The sequence below is a fragment of the Medicago sativa genome, chromosome 1, assembly GCF_051527215.1.
Source record: "Medicago sativa cultivar Bolivia chromosome 1, Bolivia_mono, whole genome shotgun sequence".
Lineage (NCBI taxonomy): Eukaryota > Viridiplantae > Streptophyta > Magnoliopsida > Fabales > Fabaceae > Medicago > Medicago sativa.
This window is the reverse complement of record NC_140749.1, coordinates 41,586,468-41,607,607: the sequence shown is the minus strand read 5'-3', so window position 1 is coordinate 41,607,607 and position 21,140 is coordinate 41,586,468.

Sequence of the window (21,140 nt, the reverse complement as noted above, 5' to 3'; positions counted from 1 at the left end):
TATCCTGGAAGACGAAAGGTCACACCATGTGACCTTTCGTCTTCCAGGATAAAAACTCTATTTAAACAATATTTTAGTCAAGTTACTTTTTCATTGGTTATATATTCAAGTAACCTGACTAAAATAATGTTCAAATCGAGTTATCATCCTGGAAGACGAAAGGTCACACCTTGTGACCTTTCGTCTTCCAGGATGAAAACTCTATTTAAACAATTTCTTATTCAAGTTACTTGTTCATTGGTTATCTATTCAAGTAACCTGACTAAAATAATGTTTAAAATGAGTTATCATCCTTAAAGACGAAAGGTCACACCTTGTAACTTTTCGTCTTCCAGGATAAAAACTCTATTTGAACAATATTTTAGTCAAGTTACTTGTTCATTGGTTATCTATTCAAGTAACCTGACTAAAATAATGTTTAAATCGAGTTATCATCCTGAAAGACGAAAGGTCACACCTTGTGACTTTTCGTCTTCCAGGATAAAAACTCTATTTAAACAATATTTTAGTCACGTTACTTGTTCATTGGTTATATATTCAAGTAACCTGACTAAAATAATGTTCAAATCGAGTTATCATCCTATAAGACGAGAGGTCACACCTTGTGACTTTTCGTCTTCCAGGATAAAAACTCTATTTAAACAATATTTTAGTCACGTTACTTGTTCATTGGTTATATATTCAAGTAACCTGACTAAAATATTGTTCAAATCGAGTTATCATACTGGAAGACGAAAGGTCACACCTAGTGACCTTTCGTCTTCCAAGATAAAACTCTATTTAAACAATATTTTAGTCAAGTTAATTGTTCATCGGTTATATTTTCAAGTAACCTGACAAAAACAACCTGTGACCTTTCGTCTTCCAGGATAAAAACTCTATTTAAACAATATTTTAGTCAAGTTACTTGTTCATTGGTTATATACTCAAGTAACCTGACTAAAACAACTTGTGACCTTTCGTCTTCCAGGATAAAAAATCTGTTTTAACAAATATTTTACTCAAGTTACATGTTCATTGGTTATATATTCAAGTAACCTGACTAAAATAATGTTTAAATCGAGTTATCATCCTGGAAGACGAAAGGTCACACCTTGTGACGTTTCGTCTTCCAGGATGAAAACTCTATTTTAACTATATTTTAGTCACGTTAATTGTTCATTGGTTATATATTCATGTAACCTGACTAAAATAATGTTCAAATCGAGTTATCATCCTGGAAGACGAAAGGTCACACCATGTGACCTTTCGTCTTCCAGGATAAAAACTCTATTTAAACAATATTTTAGTCAAGTTACTTTTTCATTGGTTATCTATTCAAGTAACCTGACTAAAATAATGTTTAAATCGAGTTATCATCCTTAAAGACGAAAGGTCACACCTTGTGACTTTTCGTCTTCCAGGATAAAAACTCTATTTGAACAATATTTTAGTCAAGTTACTTGTTCATTGGTTATATATTCACGTAACCTTACTAAAATAATGTTCAAATCGAGTTATCATCCTGGAAGACGAAAGGTCAGACCATGTGACCTTTCGTCTTCCAGGATAAAAACTCTATTTAAACAATATTTTAGTCAAGTTACTTTTTCATTGGTTATATATTCAAGTAACCTGACTAAAATAATGTTCAAATCGAGTTATCATCCTGGAAGACGAAAGGTCACACCTTGTGACCTTTCGTCTTCCAGGATGAAAACTCTATTTAAACAATTTCTTATTCAAGTTACTTGTTCATTGGTTATCTATTCAAGTAACCTGACTAAAATAATGTTTAAATCGAGTTATCATCCTTAAAGACGATAGGTCACACCTTGTGACTTTTCGTCTTCCAGGATAAAAACTCTATTTGAACAATATTTTAGTCAAGTTACTTGTTCATTGGTTATATATTCAAGTAACCTTACTAAAATAATGTTCAAATCGAGTTATCATCCTGGAAGACGAAAGGTCACACCATGTGACCTTTCGTCTTCCAGGATAAAAACTCTATTTAAACAATATTTTAGTCAAGTTACTTTTTCATTGGTTATATATTCAAGTAACCTGACTAAAATAATGTTCAAATCGAGTTATCATCCTGGAAGACGAAAGGTCACACCTTGTGACCTTTCGTCTTCCAGGATGAAAACTCTATTTAAACAATTTCTTATTCAAGTTACTTGTTCATTGGTTATCTATTCAAGTAACCTGACTAAAATAATGTTTAAATCGAGTTATCATCCTTAAAGACGATAGGTCACACCTTGTGACTTTTCGTCTTCCAGGATAAAAACTCTATTTAAACAATATTTTAGTCACGTTAGTTGTTCATTGGTTATTTATTCAAGTAACCCGACTAAAATAATGTTCAAATCGAGTTATCATCCAATAAGACGAAAGGTCACACCTTGTGACTTTTCGTCTTCCAGGATAAAAACTCTATTTGAACAATATTTTAGTCAAGTTACTTCTTCATTGGTTATATATTCAAGTAACCTGACTAAAATAATGTTCAAATCGAGTTATCATCCTGGAAGACGAAAGATTACACCTAGTGACCTTTCGTCTTCCAGGATAAAAAGTCTATTTAAACAATATTTTAGTGAAGTTACTTGTTCATTGGTTATATATTCAAGTAACCTGACTAAAATAATTTTCAAATCGAGTTATCATCCTGGAAGACGAAAGGTCACACCTAGTGACCTTTCGTCTTCCAAGATAAAAACTCTATTTAAACAATATTTTAGTCAAGTTAATTGTTCATCGGTTATATTTTCAAGTAACCTGACAAAAACAACTTGTGACCTTTCGTGTTCCAGGATAAAAACTCTATTTAAACAATATTTTATTCAAGTTACTTGTTCATTGGTTATATACTCAAGTAACCTGACTAAAACAACTTGTGACATTTCGTCTTCCTGGATAAAAAATCTGTTTTAACAAATATTTTAGTCAAGTTACATGTTCATTGGTTATATATTCAAGTAACCTGACTAAAATAATATTTAAATCGAGTTATCATCCTGGAAGACGAAAGGTCACATGGTGTGACCTTTCGTCCTCCAGGATAATAACTCGATTTGAACATTATTTTAGTCACGTTACTTGTTCATTGGTTATATATTCAAGTAACCTGACTAAAATAATGTTCAAATCGAGTTATTATCCTGGAAGACGAAAGGTCACACCATGTGACCTTTCGTCTTCCAGGATAAAAACTCTATTTAAACAATATTTTAGTCAAGTTACTTTTTCATTGGTTATATATTCAAGTAACCTGACTAAAATAATGTTCAAATCGAGTTATCAACCTGGAAGACGAAAGGTCACACTTTGTGACCTTTCGTCTTCCAGGATGAAAACTCTATTTAAACAATTTCTTATTCAAGTTACTTGTTCATTGGTTATCTATTCAAGTAACCTGACTAAAATAATGTTTAAAATGAGTTATCATCCTTAAAGACGAAAGGTCACACCTTGTAACTTTTCGTCTTCCAGGATAAAAACTCTATTTGAACAATATTTTAGTCAAGTTACTTGTTCATTGGTTATCTATTCAAGTAACCTGACTAAAATAATGTTTAAATCGAGTTATCATCCTGAAAGACGAAAGGTCACACCTTGTGACTTTTCGTCTTCCAGGATAAAAACTCTATTTAAACAATATTTTAGTCACGTTACTTGTTCATTGGTTATATATTCAAGTAACCTGACTAAAATAATGTTCAAATCGAGTTATCATCCTATAAGACGAGAGGTCACACCTTGTGACTTTTCGTCTTCCAGGATAAAAACTCTATTTAAACAATATTTTAGTCACGTTACTTGTTCATTGGTTATATATTCAAGTAACCTGACTAAAATAATGTTCAAATCGAGTTATCATACTGGAAGACGAAAGGTCACACCTAGTGACCTTTCGTCTTCCAAGATAAAACTCTATTTAAACAATATTTTAGTCAAGTTAATTGTTCATCGGTTATATTTTCAAGTAACCTGACAAAAACAACCTGTGACCTTTCGTCTTCCAGGATAAAAACTCTATTTAAACAATATTTTAGTCAAGTTACTTGTTCATTGGTTATATACTCAAGTAACCTGACTAAAACAACTTGTGACCTTTCGTCTTCCAGGATAAAAAATCTGTTTTAACAAATATTTTAGTCAAGTTACATGTTCATTGGTTATATATTCAAGTAACCTAACTAAAATAATGTTTAAATCGAGTTATCATCCTGGAAGACTAAAGGTCACACCTTGTGACTTTTGGTCTTCCAGGATAAAAACTCTATTTAAACAATATTTTAGTCACGTTAATTGTTCATTGGTTATATATTCAAGTAACCTGACTAAAATAATGTTCAAATCGAGTTATCATCCTGGAAGACGAAAGGTCACACCATGTGACCTTTCGTCTTCCAGGATAAAAACTCTATTTAAACAATATTTTAGTCAAGTTACTTTTTCATTGGTTATCTATTCAAGTAACCTGACTAAAATAATGTTTAAATCGAGTTATCATCCTTAAAGACGAATGGTCACACCTTGTGACTTTTCGTCTTCCAGGATAAAAACTCTATTTGAACAATATTTTAGTCAAGTTACTTGTTCATTGGTTATATATTCAAGTAACCTTACTAAAATAATGTTCAAATCGAGTTATCATCCTGGAAGACGAAAGGTCACACCATGTGACCTTTCGTCTTCCAGGATAAAAACTCTATTTAAATAATATTTTAGTCAAGTTACTTCTTCATTGGTTATATATTCAAGTAACCTGACTAAAATAATGTTCAAATCGAGTTATCATCCTGGAAGACGAAAGGTCACACCTTGTGACCTTTCGTCTTCCAGGATGAAAACTCTATTTAAACAATTTCTTATTCAAGTTACTTGTTCATTGGTTATCTATACAAGTAACCTGACTAAAATAATGTTTAAATCGAGTTATCATCCTTAAAGACGTAAGGTCACACCTTGTGACTTTTCGTTTTCCAGGATAAAAACTCTATTTGAACAATATTTTAGTCAAGTTACTTGTTCATTGGTTATATATTCAAGTAACCTTACTAAAATAATGTTCAAATCAAGTTATCATCATGGAAGACGAAAGGTCACACCATGTGACCTTTCGTCTTCCAGGATGAAAACTCTTTTTAAACAATATTTTAGTCAAGTTACTTGTTTATTGGTTATCTATTCAAGTAACCTGACTAAAATAATGTTTAAATCGAGTTATCATCCTGAAAGACGAAAGGTCACACCTTGTGACTTTTCGTCTTCCAGGATAAAAACTCTATTTAAACAATATTTTAGTCACGTTACTTGTTCATTGGTTATATATTCAAGTAACCTGACTAAAATAATGTTCAAATCGAGTTATCATCCTATAAGACGAAAGGTCACACCTTGTGACTTTTCGTCTTCCAGGATGAAAACTCTTTTTAAACAATATTTTAGTCAAGTTACTTGTTCATTGGTTATATATTCAAGTAACCTGACTAAAATAATGTTTAAATCGAGTTATCATCCTGGAAGACGAAAGGTCACACCTTGTGACTTTTCGTCTTCCAGGATGAAAACTCTATTTAAACAATATTTTAGTCACGTTAATTGTTCATTGGTTATATATTCAAGTAACCTGACTAAAATAATGTTTAAATCGAGTTATCATCCTGGAAGACGAAAGGTCACACCATGTGACCTTTCGTCTTCCAGGATAAAAACTCTATTTAAACAATATTTTAGTCAAGTTACTTTTTCATTGGTTATATATTCAAGTAACCTGACTAAAATAATGTTCAAATCGAGTTATCATCCTGGAAGACGAAAGGTCACACCTTGTGACCTTTCGTCTTCCAGGATGAAAACTCTATTTAAACAATTTCTTATTCAAGTTACTTGTTCATTGGTTATCTATTCAAGTAACCTGACTAAAATAATGTTTAAACCGAGTTATCATCCTTAAAGACGAAAGGTCACACCTTGTGACTTTTCGTCTTCCAGGATAAAAACTCTATTTGAACAATATTTTAGTCAAGTTACTTGTTCATTGGTTATATATTCAAGTAACCTTACTAAAATAATGTTCAAATCAAGTTATCATCCTGGAAGACGAAAGGTCACACCATGTGACCTTTCGTCTTCCAGGATGAAAACTCTATTTAAACAATATTTTAGTAAAGTTACTTGTTCATTGGTTATCTATTCAAGTAACCTGACTAAAATAATGTTTAAATCGAGTTATCATCCTGAAAGACGAAAGGTCACACCTTGTGACTTTTCGTCTTCCAGGATAAAAACACTATTTAAACAATATTTTAGTCACGTTACTTGTTCATTGGTTATATATTCAAGTAACCTGACTAAAATAATGTTCAAATCGAGTTATCATCCTGGAAGACGAAAGGTCACACCTAGTGACCTCTCGTCTTCCAAGATAAAAACTCTATTTAAACAATATTTTAGTCAAGTTAATTGTTCATCGGTTATATTTTCAAGTAACCTGACAATAACAACCTGTGACCTTTCGTCTTCCAGGAAAAAAACTCTATTTAAACAATATTTTAGTCAAGTTACTTGTTCATTGGTTATATACTCAAGTAACCTGACTAAAACAACTTGTGACCTTTCGTCTTCCAGGATAAAAAATCTGTTTTAACAAATATTTTAGTCAAGTTACATGTTCATTGGTTATATATTCAAGTAACCTGACTAAAATATTGTTTAAATCGAGTTATCATCCTGGAAGACGAAAGGTCACACCTTGTGACTTTTCGTCTTCCAGGATGAAAACTCTATTTAAACAATATTTTAGTCACGTTACTTGTTCATTAGTTATATATTCAAGTAACCTGACTAAAATAATGTTCAAATCGAGTTATCATCCTGGAAGACGAAAGATCACACCTTGTGACCTTTCGTCTTCCAGGATAAAAACTCTATTTAAACAATATTTTAGTCAAGTTACTTTTTCATTGGTTATCTATTCAAGTAACCTGACTAAAATAATGTTTAAATCGAGTTATCATCCTTTAAGACGAAAGGTCACACCTTGTGACTTTTCGTCTTCCAGGATAAAAACTCTATTTGAACAATATTTTAGTCAAGTTACTTGTTCATTGGTTATATATTCAAGTAACCTTACTAAAATAATGTTCAAATCGAGTTATCATCCTGGAAGACGAAAGGATGTGACCTTTCGTCTTCCAGGATAAAAACTCTATTTAAACAATATTTTAGTCAAGTTACTTTTTCATTGGTTATATATTCAAGTAACCTGACTAAAATAATGTTCAAATCGAGTTATCATCCTGGAAGACAAAATGTCACACCTTGTGACCTTTCGTCTTCCAGGATGAAAACTTTATTTAAACAATATTTTAGTGAAGTTACTTGTTCATTGGTTATCTATTCAAGTAACCTGACTAATATATTGTTCAAATCGAGTTATCATCCTGGAAGACGAAAGGTCACACCTTGTGACCTTTCGTCTTCCAGGATGAAAACTCTATTTAAAAAATATTTTAGTCAAGTTACTTGTTCATTGGTTATATATTCAAGTAACCTGACTAAAATAATGTTCAAATCGAGTTATCATCCTGGAAGAGGAAAGGTCACACCTTGTGACCTTTCGTCTTCCAGGATGAAAACTCTATTTAAACAATATTTTAGTCACGTTACTTGTTCATTGGTTATATATTCAAGTAACCTGACTAAAATAATGTTCAAATTGAGTTATCATCCTGGAAGACGAAAGGTCACACCTAGTGACCTTTCGTCTTCCATGATAAAAACTCTTTTTAAACAATATTTTAGTCAAGTTAATTGTTCATTGGTTATATATTCAAGTAACCTGACTAAAATAATGTTTAAATCGAGTTATCATCCTGGAAGAGGAAAAGTCACACCTTGTGACCTTTCGTCTTCCAGGATAAAAACTCTATTTAAACAATATTTTAGTCAAGTTACTTGTTCATAGGTTATATACTCAAGTAACCTGACTAAAACAACTTGTGACCTTTCGTCTTCCAGGATAAAAAATCTGTTTTAACAAATATTTTAGTCAAGTTACATGTTCATTGGTTATATATTCAAGTAACCTGACTAAAATAATGTTTAAATCGAGTTATCATCCTGGAAGACGAAAGGTCACACCTTGTGACTTTTCGTCTTCCAGGATGAAAACTCTATTTAAACAATATTTTAGTCACGTTAATTGTTCATTGGTTATATATTCAAGTAACCTGACTAAAATAATGTTTAAATCGAGTTATCATCTTTAAAGACGAAAGGTCACACCTTGTGACTTTTCGTCTTCCAGGATAAAAACTCTATTTGAACAATATTTTAGTCAAGTTACTTGTTCATTGGTTATATATTCAAGTAACCTTACTAAAATAATGTTCAAATCGAGTTATCATCCTGGAAGACGAAAGGTCACACCATGTGACCTTTCGTCTTCCAGGATAAAAACTCTATTTAAACAATATTTTAGTCAAGTTACTTTTTCATTGGTTATATATTCAAGTAACCTGACTAAAATAATGTTCAAATCGAGTTATCATCCTGGAAGACGAAAGGTCACACCTTGTGACCTTTCGTCTTCCAGGATGAAAACTCTATTTAAACAATTTCTTATTCAAGTTACTTGTTCATTGGTTATCTATTCAAGTAACCTGACTAAAATAATGTTTAAATCGAGTTATCATCCTTAAAGACGAAAGGTCACACCTTGTGACTTTTCGTCTTCCAGGATAAAAACTCTATTTGAACAATATTTTAGTCAAGTTACTTGTTCATTGGTTATATATTCAAGTAACCTTACTAAAATAATGTTCAAATCAAGTTATCATCCTGGAAGACGAAAGGTCACACCATGTGACCTTTCGTCTTCCAGGATGAAAACTCTATTTAAACAATATTTTTGTCAAGTTACTTGTTCATTGGTTATCTATTCAAGTAACCTGACTAAAATAATGTTTAAATCGAGTTATCATCCTTAAAGACGAAAGGTCACACCTTGTGACTTTTCGTCTTCCAGGATAAAAACTCTATTTGAACAATATTTTAGTCAAGTTACTTGTTCATTGGTTATATATTCAAGTAACCTGACTAAAATAATGTTCAAATCGAGTTATCATCCTGGAAGATGAAAGGTCACACCTTGTGACCTTTCGTCTTCCAGGATGAAAACTCTATTTAAACAATATTTTAGTCACGTTACTTGTTCATTGGTTATATATTCAAGTAACCTGACTAAAATAATGTTCAAATCGAGTTATCATCCTGGAAGACGAAAGGTCACACCTTGTGACCTTTCGTCTTCCAGGATGAAAACTCTATTTAAACAATATTTTAGTCACGTTACTTGTTCATTGGTTATATATTCAAGTAACCTGACTAAAATAATGTTCAAATTGAGTTATCATCCTGGAAGACGAAAGGTCACACCTAGTGACCTTTCGTCTTCCATGATAAAAACTCTTTTTAAACAATATTTTAGTCAAGTTAATTGTTCATTGGTTATATATTCAAGTAACCTGACTAAAATAATGTTTAAATCGAGTTATCATCCTGGAAGAGGAAAAGTCACACCTTGTGACCTTTCGTCTTCCAGGATAAAAACTCTATTTAAACAATATTTTAGTCAAGTTACTTGTTCATAGGTTATATACTCAAGTAACCTGACTAAAACAACTTGTGACCTTTCGTCTTCCAGGATAAAAAATCTGTTTTAACAAATATTTTAGTCAAGTTACATGTTCATTGGTTATATATTCAAGTAACCTGACTAAAATAATGTTTAAATCGAGTTATCATCCTGGAAGACGAAAGGTCACACCTTGTGACTTTTCGTCTTCCAGGATGAAAACTCTATTTAAACAATATTTTAGTCACGTTAATTGTTCATTGGTTATATATTCAAGTAACCTGACTAAAATAATGTTTAAATCGAGTTATCATCTTTAAAGACGAAAGGTCACACCTTGTGACTTTTCGTCTTCCAGGATAAAAACTCTATTTGAACAATATTTTAGTCAAGTTACTTGTTCATTGGTTATATATTCAAGTAACCTTACTAAAATAATGTTCAAATCGAGTTATCATCCTGGAAGACGAAAGGTCACACCATGTGACCTTTCGTCTTCCAGGATAAAAACTCTATTTAAACAATATTTTAGTCAAGTTACTTTTTCATTGGTTATATATTCAAGTAACCTGACTAAAATAATGTTCAAATCGAGTTATCATCCTGGAAGACGAAAGGTCACACCTTGTGACCTTTCGTCTTCCAGGATGAAAACTCTATTTAAACAATTTCTTATTCAAGTTACTTGTTCATTGGTTATCTATTCAAGTAACCTGACTAAAATAATGTTTAAATCGAGTTATCATCCTTAAAGACGAAAGGTCACACCTTGTGACTTTTCGTCTTCCAGGATAAAAACTCTATTTGAACAATATTTTAGTCAAGTTACTTGTTCATTGGTTATATATTCAAGTAACCTTACTAAAATAATGTTCAAATCAAGTTATCATCCTGGAAGACGAAAGGTCACACCATGTGACCTTTCGTCTTCCAGGATGAAAACTCTATTTAAACAATATTTTAGTCAAGTTACTTGTTCATTGGTTATCTATTCAAGTAACCTGACTAAAATAATGTTTAAATCGAGTTATCATCCTTAAAGACGAAAGGTCACACCTTGTGACTTTTCGTCTTCCAGGATAAAAACTCTATTTGAACAATATTTTAGTCAAGTTACTTGTTCATTGGTTATATATTCAAGTAACCTGACTAAAATAATGTTCAAATCGAGTTATCATCCTGGAAGATGAAAGGTCACACCTTGTGACCTTTCGTCTTCCAGGATGAAAACTCTATTTAAACAATATTTTAGTCACGTTACTTGTTCATTGGTTATATATTCAAGTAACCTGACTAAAATAATGTTCAAATCGAGTTATCATCCTGGAAGACGAAAGGTCACACCTTGTGACCTTTCCTCTTCCAGGATAAAAACTCTATTTAAACAATATTTTAGTCAAGTTAATTGTTCATTGGTTATATATTCAAGTAACCTGACTAAAATAATGTTTAAATCGAGTTATCATCCTGGAAGAGGAAAAGTCACACCTTGTGACCTTTCGTCTTCCAGGATAAAAACTCTATTTAAACAATATTTTAGTCAAGTTACTTGTTCATAGGTTATATACTCAAGTAACCTGACTAAAACAACTTGTGACCTTTCGTCTTCCAGGATAAAAAATCTGTTTTAACAAATATTTTAGTCAAGTTACATGTTCATTGGTTATATATTCAAGTAACCTGACTAAAATAATGTTTAAATCGAGTTATCATCCTGGAAGACGAAAGGTCACACCTTGTGACTTTTCGTCTTCCAGGATGAAAACTCTATTTAAACAATATTTTAGTCAAGTTACTTGTTCATTGGTTATATATTCAAGTAACCTGACTAAAATAATGTTTAAATCGAGTTATCATCCTGGAAGACGAAAGGTCACACCTTGTGACTTTTCGTCTTCCAGGATGAAAACTCTATTTAAACAATATTTTAGTCACGTTAATTGTTCATTGGTTATATATTCAAGTAACCTGACTAAAATAATGTTTAAATCGAGTTATCATCTTTAAAGACGAAAGGTCACACCTTGTGACTTTTCGTCTTCCAGGATAAAAACTCTATTTGAACAATATTTTAGTCAAGTTACTTGTTCATTGGTTATATATTCAAGTAACCTTACTAAAATAATGTTCAGATCGAGTTATCATCCTGGAAGACGAAAGGTCACACCATGTGACCTTTCGTCTTCCAGGATAAAAACTCTATTTAAACAATATTTTAGTCAAGTTACTTTTTCATTGGTTATATATTCAAGTAACCTGACTAAAATAATGTTCAAATCGAGTTATCATCCTGGAAGACGAAAGGTCACACCTTGTGACCTTTCGTCTTCCAGGATGAAAACTCTATTTAAACAATTTCTTATTCAAGTTACTTGTTCATTGGTTATCTATTCAAGTAACCTGACTAAAATAATGTTTAAATCGAGTTATCATCCTTAAAGACGAAAGGTCACACCTTGTGACTTTTCGTCTTCCAGGATAAAAACTCTATTTGAACAATATTTTAGTCAAGTTACTTGTTCATTGGTTATATATTCAAGTAACCTTACTAAAATAATGTTCAAATCAAGTTATCATCCTGGAAGACGAAAGGTCACACCATGTGACCTTTCGTCTTCCAGGATGAAAACTCTATTTAAACAATATTTTAGTCAAGTTACTTGTTCATTGGTTATCTATTCAAGTAACCTGAGTAAAATAATGTTTAAATCGAGTTATCATCCTTAAAGACGAAAGGTCACACCTTGTGACTTTTCGTCTTCCAGGATAAAAACTCTATTTGAACAATATTTTAGTCAAGTTACTTGTTCATTGGTTATATATTCAAGTAACCTGACTAAAATAATGTTCAAATCGAGTTATCATCCTGGAAGATGAAAGGTCACACCTTGTGACCTTTCGTCTTCCAGGATGAAAACTCTATTTAAACAATATTTTAGTCACGTTACTTGTTCATTGGTTATATATTCAAGTAACCTGACTAAAATAATGTTCAAATCGAGTTATCATCCTGGAAGACGAAAGGTCACACCTAGTGACCTTTCGTCTTCCATGATAAAAACTCTTTTTAAACAATATTTTAGTCAAGTTAATTGTTCATTGGTTATATATTCAAGTAACCTGACTAAAATAATGTTTAAATCGAGTTATCATCCTGGAAGAGGAAAAGTCACACCTTGTGACCTTTCGTCTTCCAGGATAAAAACTCTATTTAAACAATATTTTAATCAAGTTACTTGTTCATTGGTTATCTATTCAAGTAACCTGACTAAAATAATGTTTAAATCGAGTTATCATCCTGAAAGACGAAAGGTCACACCTTGTGACTTTTCGTCTTCCAGGATAAAAACTCTATTTAAACAATATTTTAGTCAAGTTACTTGTTCATTGGTTATATACTCAAGTAACCTGACTAAAACAACTTGTGACCTTTCGTCTTCCAGGATAAAAAATCTGTTTTAACAAATATTTTAGTCAAGTTACATGTTCATTGGTTATATATTCAAGTAACCTGACTAAAATAATGTTTAAATCGAGTTATCATCCTGGAAGACGAAAGGTCACACCTTGTGACTTTTCGTCTTCCAGGATGAAAACTCTATTTAAACAATATTTTAGTCACGTTAATTGTTCATTGGTTATATATTCAAGTAACCTGACTAAAATAATGTTTAAATCGAGTTATCATCTTTAAAGACGAAAGGTCACACCTTGTGACTTTTCGTCTTCCAGGATAAAAACTCTATTTGAACAATATTTTAGTCAAGTTACTTGTTCATTGGTTATATATTCAAGTAACCTTACTAAAATAATGTTCAAATCGAGTTATCATCCTGGAAGACGAAAGGTCACACCATGTGACCTTTCGTCTTCCAGGATAAAAACTCTATTTAAACAATATTTTAGTCAAATTACTTTTTCATTGGTTATATATTCAAGTAACCTGACTAAAATAATGTTCAAATCGAGTTATCATCCTGGAAGACGAAAGGTCACACCTTGTGACCTTTCGTCTTCCAGGATGAAAACTCTATTTAAACAATTTCTTATTCAAGTTACTTGTTCATTGGTTATCTATTCAAGTAACCTGACTAAAATAATGTTTAAATCGAGTTATCATCCTGAAAGACGAAAGGTCACACCTTGTGACTTTTCGTCTTCCAGGATAAAAACTCTATTTAAACAATATTTTAGTCACGTTACTTGTTCATTGGTTATATATTCAAGTAACCTGACTAAAATAATGTTCAAATCGAGTTATCATCCTGGAAGACGAAAGGTCACACCTAGTGACCTTTCGTCTTCCAAGATAAAAACTCTATTTAAACAATATTTTAGTCAAGTTAATTGTTCATCGGTTATATTTTCAAGTAACCTGACAAAAACAACCTGTGACATTTCGTCTTCCAGGGTAAAAACTCTATTTAAACAACATTTTAGTCAAGTTACTTGTTCATTGGTTATATACTCAAGTAACCTGACTAAAACAACTTGTGACCTTTCGTCTTCCAGGATAGAAACTCTATTTAAACAATATTTTAGTCAAGTTACTTTTTCATTGGTTATCTATTCAAGTAACCTGACTAAAATAATGTTTAAATCGAGTTATCATCCTTAAAGACGAAAGGTCACACCTTGTGACTTTTCGTCTTCCAGGATAAAAACTTTATTTGAACAATATTTTAGTCAAGTTACTTGTTCATTGGTTATATATTCAAGTAACCTTACTAAAATAATGTTCAAATCGAGTTATCATCCTGGAAGACGAAAGGTCACACCATGTGACCTTTCGTCTTCCAGGATAAAAACTCTATTTAAACAATATTTTAGTCAAGTTACTTTTTCATTGGTTATATATTCAAGTAACCTAACTAAAATAATGTTCAAATCGAGTTATCATCCTGGAAGACAAAATGTCACACCTTGTGACCTTTCGTCTTCCAGGATGAAAACTCTATTTAAACAATATTTTAGTGAAGTTACTTGTTCATTGGTTATCTATTCAAGTAACCTGACTAAAATAATGTTCAAATCGAGTTATCATCCTGGAAGACGAAAGGTCACACCTTGTGACCTTTCGTCTTCCAGGATGAAAACTCTATTTAAACAATATTTTAGTCAAGTTACTTTTTCATTGGTTATATATTCAAGTAACCTTACTAAAATAATGTTCAAATCGAGTTATCATCCTGGAAGATGAAAGGTCACACCATGTGACCTTTCGTCTTCCAGGATAAAAACTCTATTTAAACAATATTTTAGTCAAGTTACTTTTTCATTGGTTATATATTCAAGTAACCTGACTAAAATAATGTTCAAATCGAGTTATCATCCTAGAAGACAAAATGTCACAACTTGTGACCTTTCGTCTTCCAGGATAAAAACTCTATTTAAACAATATTTTAGTCAAGTTACTTTTTCATTGGTTATCTATTCAAGTAACCTGACTAAAATAATGTTTAAATCGAGTTATCATCCTTTAAGACGAAAGGTCACACCTTGTGACTTTTCGTCTTCCAGGATAAAAACTCTATTTGAACAATATTTTAGTCAAGTTACTTGTTCATTGGTTATATATTCAAGTAACCTTACTAAAATAATGTTCAAATCGAGTTATCATCCTGGAAGACGAAAGGTCACACCATGTGACCTTTCGTCTTCCAGGATAAAAACTCTATTTAAACAATATTTTAGTCAAGTTACTTTTTCATTGGTTATATATTCAAGTAACCTGACTAAAATAATGTTCAAATCGAGTTATCATCCGGGAAAACAAAATGTCACACCTTGTGACCTTTCGTCTTCCAGGATGAAAACTCTATTTAAACAATATTTTAGTGAAGTTACTTGTTCATTGGTTATCTATTCAAGTAACCTGACTAAAATAATGTTCAAATCGAGTTATCATCCTGGAAGACGAAAGGTCACACCTTGTGACCTTTCGTCTTCCAGGATGAAAACTCTATTTAAAAAATATTTTAGTCAAGTTACTTGTTCATTGGTTATATATTCAAGTAACCTGACTAAAATAATGTTCAAATCGAGTTATCATCCTGGAAGATGAAAGGTCACACCTTGTGACCTTTCGTCTTCCAGGATGAAAACTCTATTTAAACAATATTTTAGTCACGTTACTTGTTCATTGGTTATATATTCAAGTAACCTGACTAAAATAATGTTCAAATCGAGTTATCATCCTGGAAGACGAAAGGTCACACCTAGTGACCTTTCGTCTTCCATGATAAAAACTCTATTTAAACAATATTTTAGTCACGTTAATTGTTCATTGGTTATATATTCAAGTAACCTGACTAAAATAATGTTTAAATCGAGTTATCATCCTGGAAGAGGAAAAGTCACACCTTGTGACCTTTCGTCTTCCAGGATAAAAACTCTATTTAAACAATATTTTAATCAAGTTACTTGTTCATTGGTTATCTATTCAAGTAACCTGACTAAAATAATGTTTAAATCGAGTTATCATCCTGAAAGACGAAAGGTCACACCATGTGACTTTTCGTCTTCCAGGATAAAAACTCTATTTAAACAATATTTTAGTCACGTTACTTGTTCATTGGTTATATATTCAAGTAACCTGACTAAAATAATGTTCAAATCGAGTTATCATCCTGGAAGACGAAAGGTCACACCATGTGACCTTTCGTCTTCCAGGATAAAAACTCTATTTAAACAATATTTTAGTCAAGTTACTTTTTCATTGGTTATATATTCAAGTAACCTGAGTAAAATAATGTTCAAATCGAGTTATCATCCTAGAAGACAAAATGTCACAACTTGTGACCTTTCGTCTTCCAGGATAAAAACTCTATTTAAACAATATTTTAGTCAAGTTACTTTTTCATTGGTTATCTATTCAAGTAACCTGACTAAAATAATGTTTAAATCGAGTTATCATCCTTTAAGACGAAAGGTCACACCTTGTGACTTTTCGTCTTCCAGGATAAAAACTCTATTTGAACAATATTTTAGTCAAGTTACTTGTTCATTGGTTATATATTCAAGTAACCTTACTAAAATAATGTTCAAATCGAGTTATCATCCTGGAAGACGAAAGGTCACACCATGTGACCTTTCGTCTTCCAGGATAAAAACTCTATTTAAACAATATTTTAGTCAAGTTACTTTTTCATTGGTTATATATTCAAGTAACCTGACTAAAATAATGTTCAAATCGAGTTATCATCCGGGAAAACAAAATGTCACACCTTGTGACCTTTCGTCTTCCAGGATGAAAACTCTATTTAAACAATATTTTAGTGAAGTTACTTGTTCATTGGTTATCTATTCAAGTAACCTGACTAAAATAATGTTCAAATCGAGTTATCATCCTGGAAGACGAAAGGTCACACCTTGTGACCTTTCGTCTTCCAGGATGAAAACTCTATTTAAAAAATATTTTAGTCAAGTTACTTGTTCATTGGTTATATATTCAAGTAACCTGACTAAAATAATGTTCAAATCGAGTTATCATCCTGGAAGATGAAAGGTCACACCTTGTGACCTTTCGTCTTCCAGGATGAAAACTCTATTTAAACAATATTTTAGTCACGTTACTTGTTCATTGGTTATATATTCAAGTAACCTGACTAAAATAATGTTCAAATCGAGTTATCATCCTGGAAGACGAAAGGTCACACCTAGTGACCTTTCGTCTTCCATGATAAAAACTCTATTTAAACAATATTTTAGTCACGTTAATTGTTCATTGGTTATATATTCAAGTAACCTGACTAAAATAATGTTTAAATCGAGTTATCATCCTGGAAGAGGAAAAGTCACACCTTGTGACCTTTCGTCTTCCAGGATAAAAACTCTATTTAAACAATATTTTAATCAAGTTACTTGTTCATTGGTTATCTATTCAAGTAACCTGACTAAAATAATGTTTAAATCGAGTTATCATCCTGAAAGACGAAAGGTCACACCATGTGACTTTTCGTCTTCCAGGATAAAAACTCTATTTAAACAATATTTTAGTCACGTTACTTGTTCATTGGTTATATATTCAAGTAACCTGACTAAAATAATGTTCAAATCGAGTTATCATCCTGGAAGACGAAAGGTCACACCATGTGACTTTTCGTCTTCCAGGATAAAAACTCTATTTAAACAATATTTTAGTCACGTTACTTGTTCATTGGTTATATATTCAAGTAACCTGACTAAAATAATGTTCAAATCGAGTTATCATCCTGGAAGACGAAAGGTCACACCATGTGACCTTTCGTCTTCCAAGATAAAAACTCTATTTAAACAATATTTTAGTCAAGTTACTTTTTCATTGGTTATATATTCAAGTAACCTGACTAAAATAATGTTCAAATCGAGTTATCATCCTAGAAGACAAAATGTCACAACTTGTGACCTTTCGTCTTCCAGGATAAAAACTCTATTTAAACAATATTTTAGTCAAGTTACTTTTTCATTGGTTATCTATTCAAGTAACCTGACTAAAATAATGTTTAAATCGAGTTATCATCCTTTAAGACGAAAGGTCACACCTTGTGACTTTTCGTCTTCCAGGATAAAAACTCTATTTGAACAATATTTTAGTCAAGTTACTTGTTCATTGTTTATATATTCAAGTAACCTTACTAAAATAATGTTCAAATCGAGTTATCATCCTGGAAGACGAAAGGTCACACCATGTGACCTTTCGTCTTCCAGGATAAAAACTCTATTTAAACAATATTTTAGTCAAGTTACTTTTTCATTGGTTATATATTCAAGTAACCTGACTAAAATAATGTTCAAATCGAGTTATCATCCGGGAAAACAAAATGTCACACCTTGTGACCTTTCGTCTTCCAGGATGAAAACTCTATTTAAACAATATTTTAGTGAAGTTACTTGTTCATTGGTTATCTATTCAAGTAACCTGACTAAAATAATGTTCAAATCGAGTTATCATCCTGGAAGACGAAAGGTCACACCTTGTGACCTTTCGTCTTCCAGGATGAAAACTCTATTTAAAAAATATTTTAGTCAAGTTACTTGTTCATTGGTTATATATTCAAGTAACCTGACTAAAATAATGTTCAAATCGAGTTATCATCCTGGAAGATGAAAGGTCACACCTTGTGACCTTTCGTCTTCCAGGATGAAAACTCTATTTAAACAATATTTTAGTCACGTTACTTGTTCATTGGTTATATATTCAAGTAACCTGACTAAAATAATGTTCAAATCGAGTTATCATCCTGGAAGACGAAAGGTCACACCTAGTGACCTTTCGTCTTCCATGATAAAAACTCTATTTAAACAATATTTTAGTCACGTTAATTGTTCATTGGTTATATATTCAAGTAACCTGACTAAAATAATGTTTAAATCGAGTTATCATCCTGGAAGAGGAAAAGTCACACCTTGTGACCTTTCGTCTTCCAGGATAAAAACTCTATTTAAACAATATTTTAATCAAGTTACTTGTTCATTGGTTATCTATTCAAGTAACCTGACTAAAATAATGTTTAAATCGAGTTATCATCCTGAAAGACGAAAGGTCACACCATGTGACTTTTCGTCTTCCAGGATAAAAACTCTATTTAAACAATATTTTAGTCACGTTACTTGTTCATTGGTTATATATTCAAGTAACCTGACTAAAATAATGTTCAAATCGAGTTATCATCCTGGAAGACGAAAGGTCACACCATGTGACCTTTCGTCTTCCAGGATAAAAACTCTATTTAAACAATATTTTAGTCAAGTTACTTTTTCATTGGTTATATATTCAAGTAACCTGACTAAAATAATGTTCAAATCGAGTTATCATCCGGGAAAACAAAATGTCACACCTTGTGACCTTTCGTCTTCCAGGATGAAAACTCTATTTAAACAATATTTTAGTGAAGTTACTTGTTCATTGGTTATCTATTCAAGTAACCTGACTAAAATAATGTTCAAATCGAGTTATCATCCTGGAAGACGAAAGGTCACACCTTGTGACCTTTCGTCTTCCAGGATGAAAACTCTATTTAAAAAATATTTTAGTCAAGTTACTTGTTCATTGGTTATATATTCAAGTAACCTGACTAAAATAATGTTCAAATCGAGTTATCATCCTGGAAGATGAAAGGTCACACCTTGTGACCTTTCGTCTTCCAGGATGAAAACTCTATTTAAACAATATTTTAGTCACGTTACTTGTTCATTGGTTATATATTCAAGTAACCTGACTAAAATAATGTTCAAATCGAGTTATCATCCTGGAAGACGAAAGGTCACACCTAGTGACCTTTCGTCTTCCATGTTAAAAACTCTATTTAAACAATATTTTAGTCACGTTAATTGTTCATTGGTTATATATTCAAGTAACCTGACTAAAATAATGTTTAAATCGAGTTATCATCCTGGAAGAGGAAAAGTCACACCTTGTGACCTTTCGTCTTCCAGGATAAAAACTCTATTTAAACAATATTTTAATCAAGTTACTTGTTCATTGGTTATCTATTCAAGTAACCTGACTAAAATAATGTTTAAATCGAGTTATCATCCTGAAAGACGAAAGATCACACCTTGTGACTTTTCGTCTTCCAGGATAAAAACTCTATTTAAACAATATTTTAGTCACGTTACTTGTTCATTGGTTATATATTCAAGTAACCTGACTAAAATAATGTTCAAATCGAGTTATCATCCTGGAAGACGAAAGGTCACACCTAGTGACCTTTCGTCTTCCAAGATAAAAACTCTATTTAAACAATATTTTAGTCAAGTTAATTGTTCATCGGTTATATTTTCGAGTAACCTGACAAAAACAACCTGTGACATTTCGTCTTCCAGGGTAAAAACTCTATTTAAACAATATTTTAGTCAAGTTACTTGTTCATTGGTTATATACTCAAGTAACCTGACTAAAACAACTTGTGACCTTTCGTCTTCCAGGATAGAAACTCTATTTAAACAATATTTTAGTCAAGTTACTTTTTCATTGGTTATCTATTCAAGTAACCTGACTAAAATAATGTTTAAATCGAGTTATCATCCTTAAAGACGAAAGGTCACACCTTGTGACTTTTCGTCTTCCAGGATAAAAACTTTATTTGAACAATATTTTAGTCAAGTTACTTGTTCATTGGTTATATATTCAAGTAACCTTACTAAAATAATGTTCAAATCGAGTTATCATCCTGGAAGACGAAAGGTCACACCATGTGACCTTTCGTCTTCCAGGATAAAAACTCTATTTAAACAATATTTTAGTCAAGTTACTTTTTCATTGGTTATATATTCAAGTAACCTAACTAAAATAATGTTCAAATCGAGTTATCATCCTGGAAGACAAAATGTCACACCTTGTGACCTTTCGTCTTCCAGGATGAAAACTCTATTTAAACAATATTTTAGTGAAGTTACTTGTTCATTGGTTATCTATTCAAGTAACCTGACTAAAATAATGTTCAAATCGAGTTATCATCCTGGAAGACGAAAGGTCACACCTTGTGACCTTTCGTCTTCCAGGACGAAAACTCTATTTAAACAA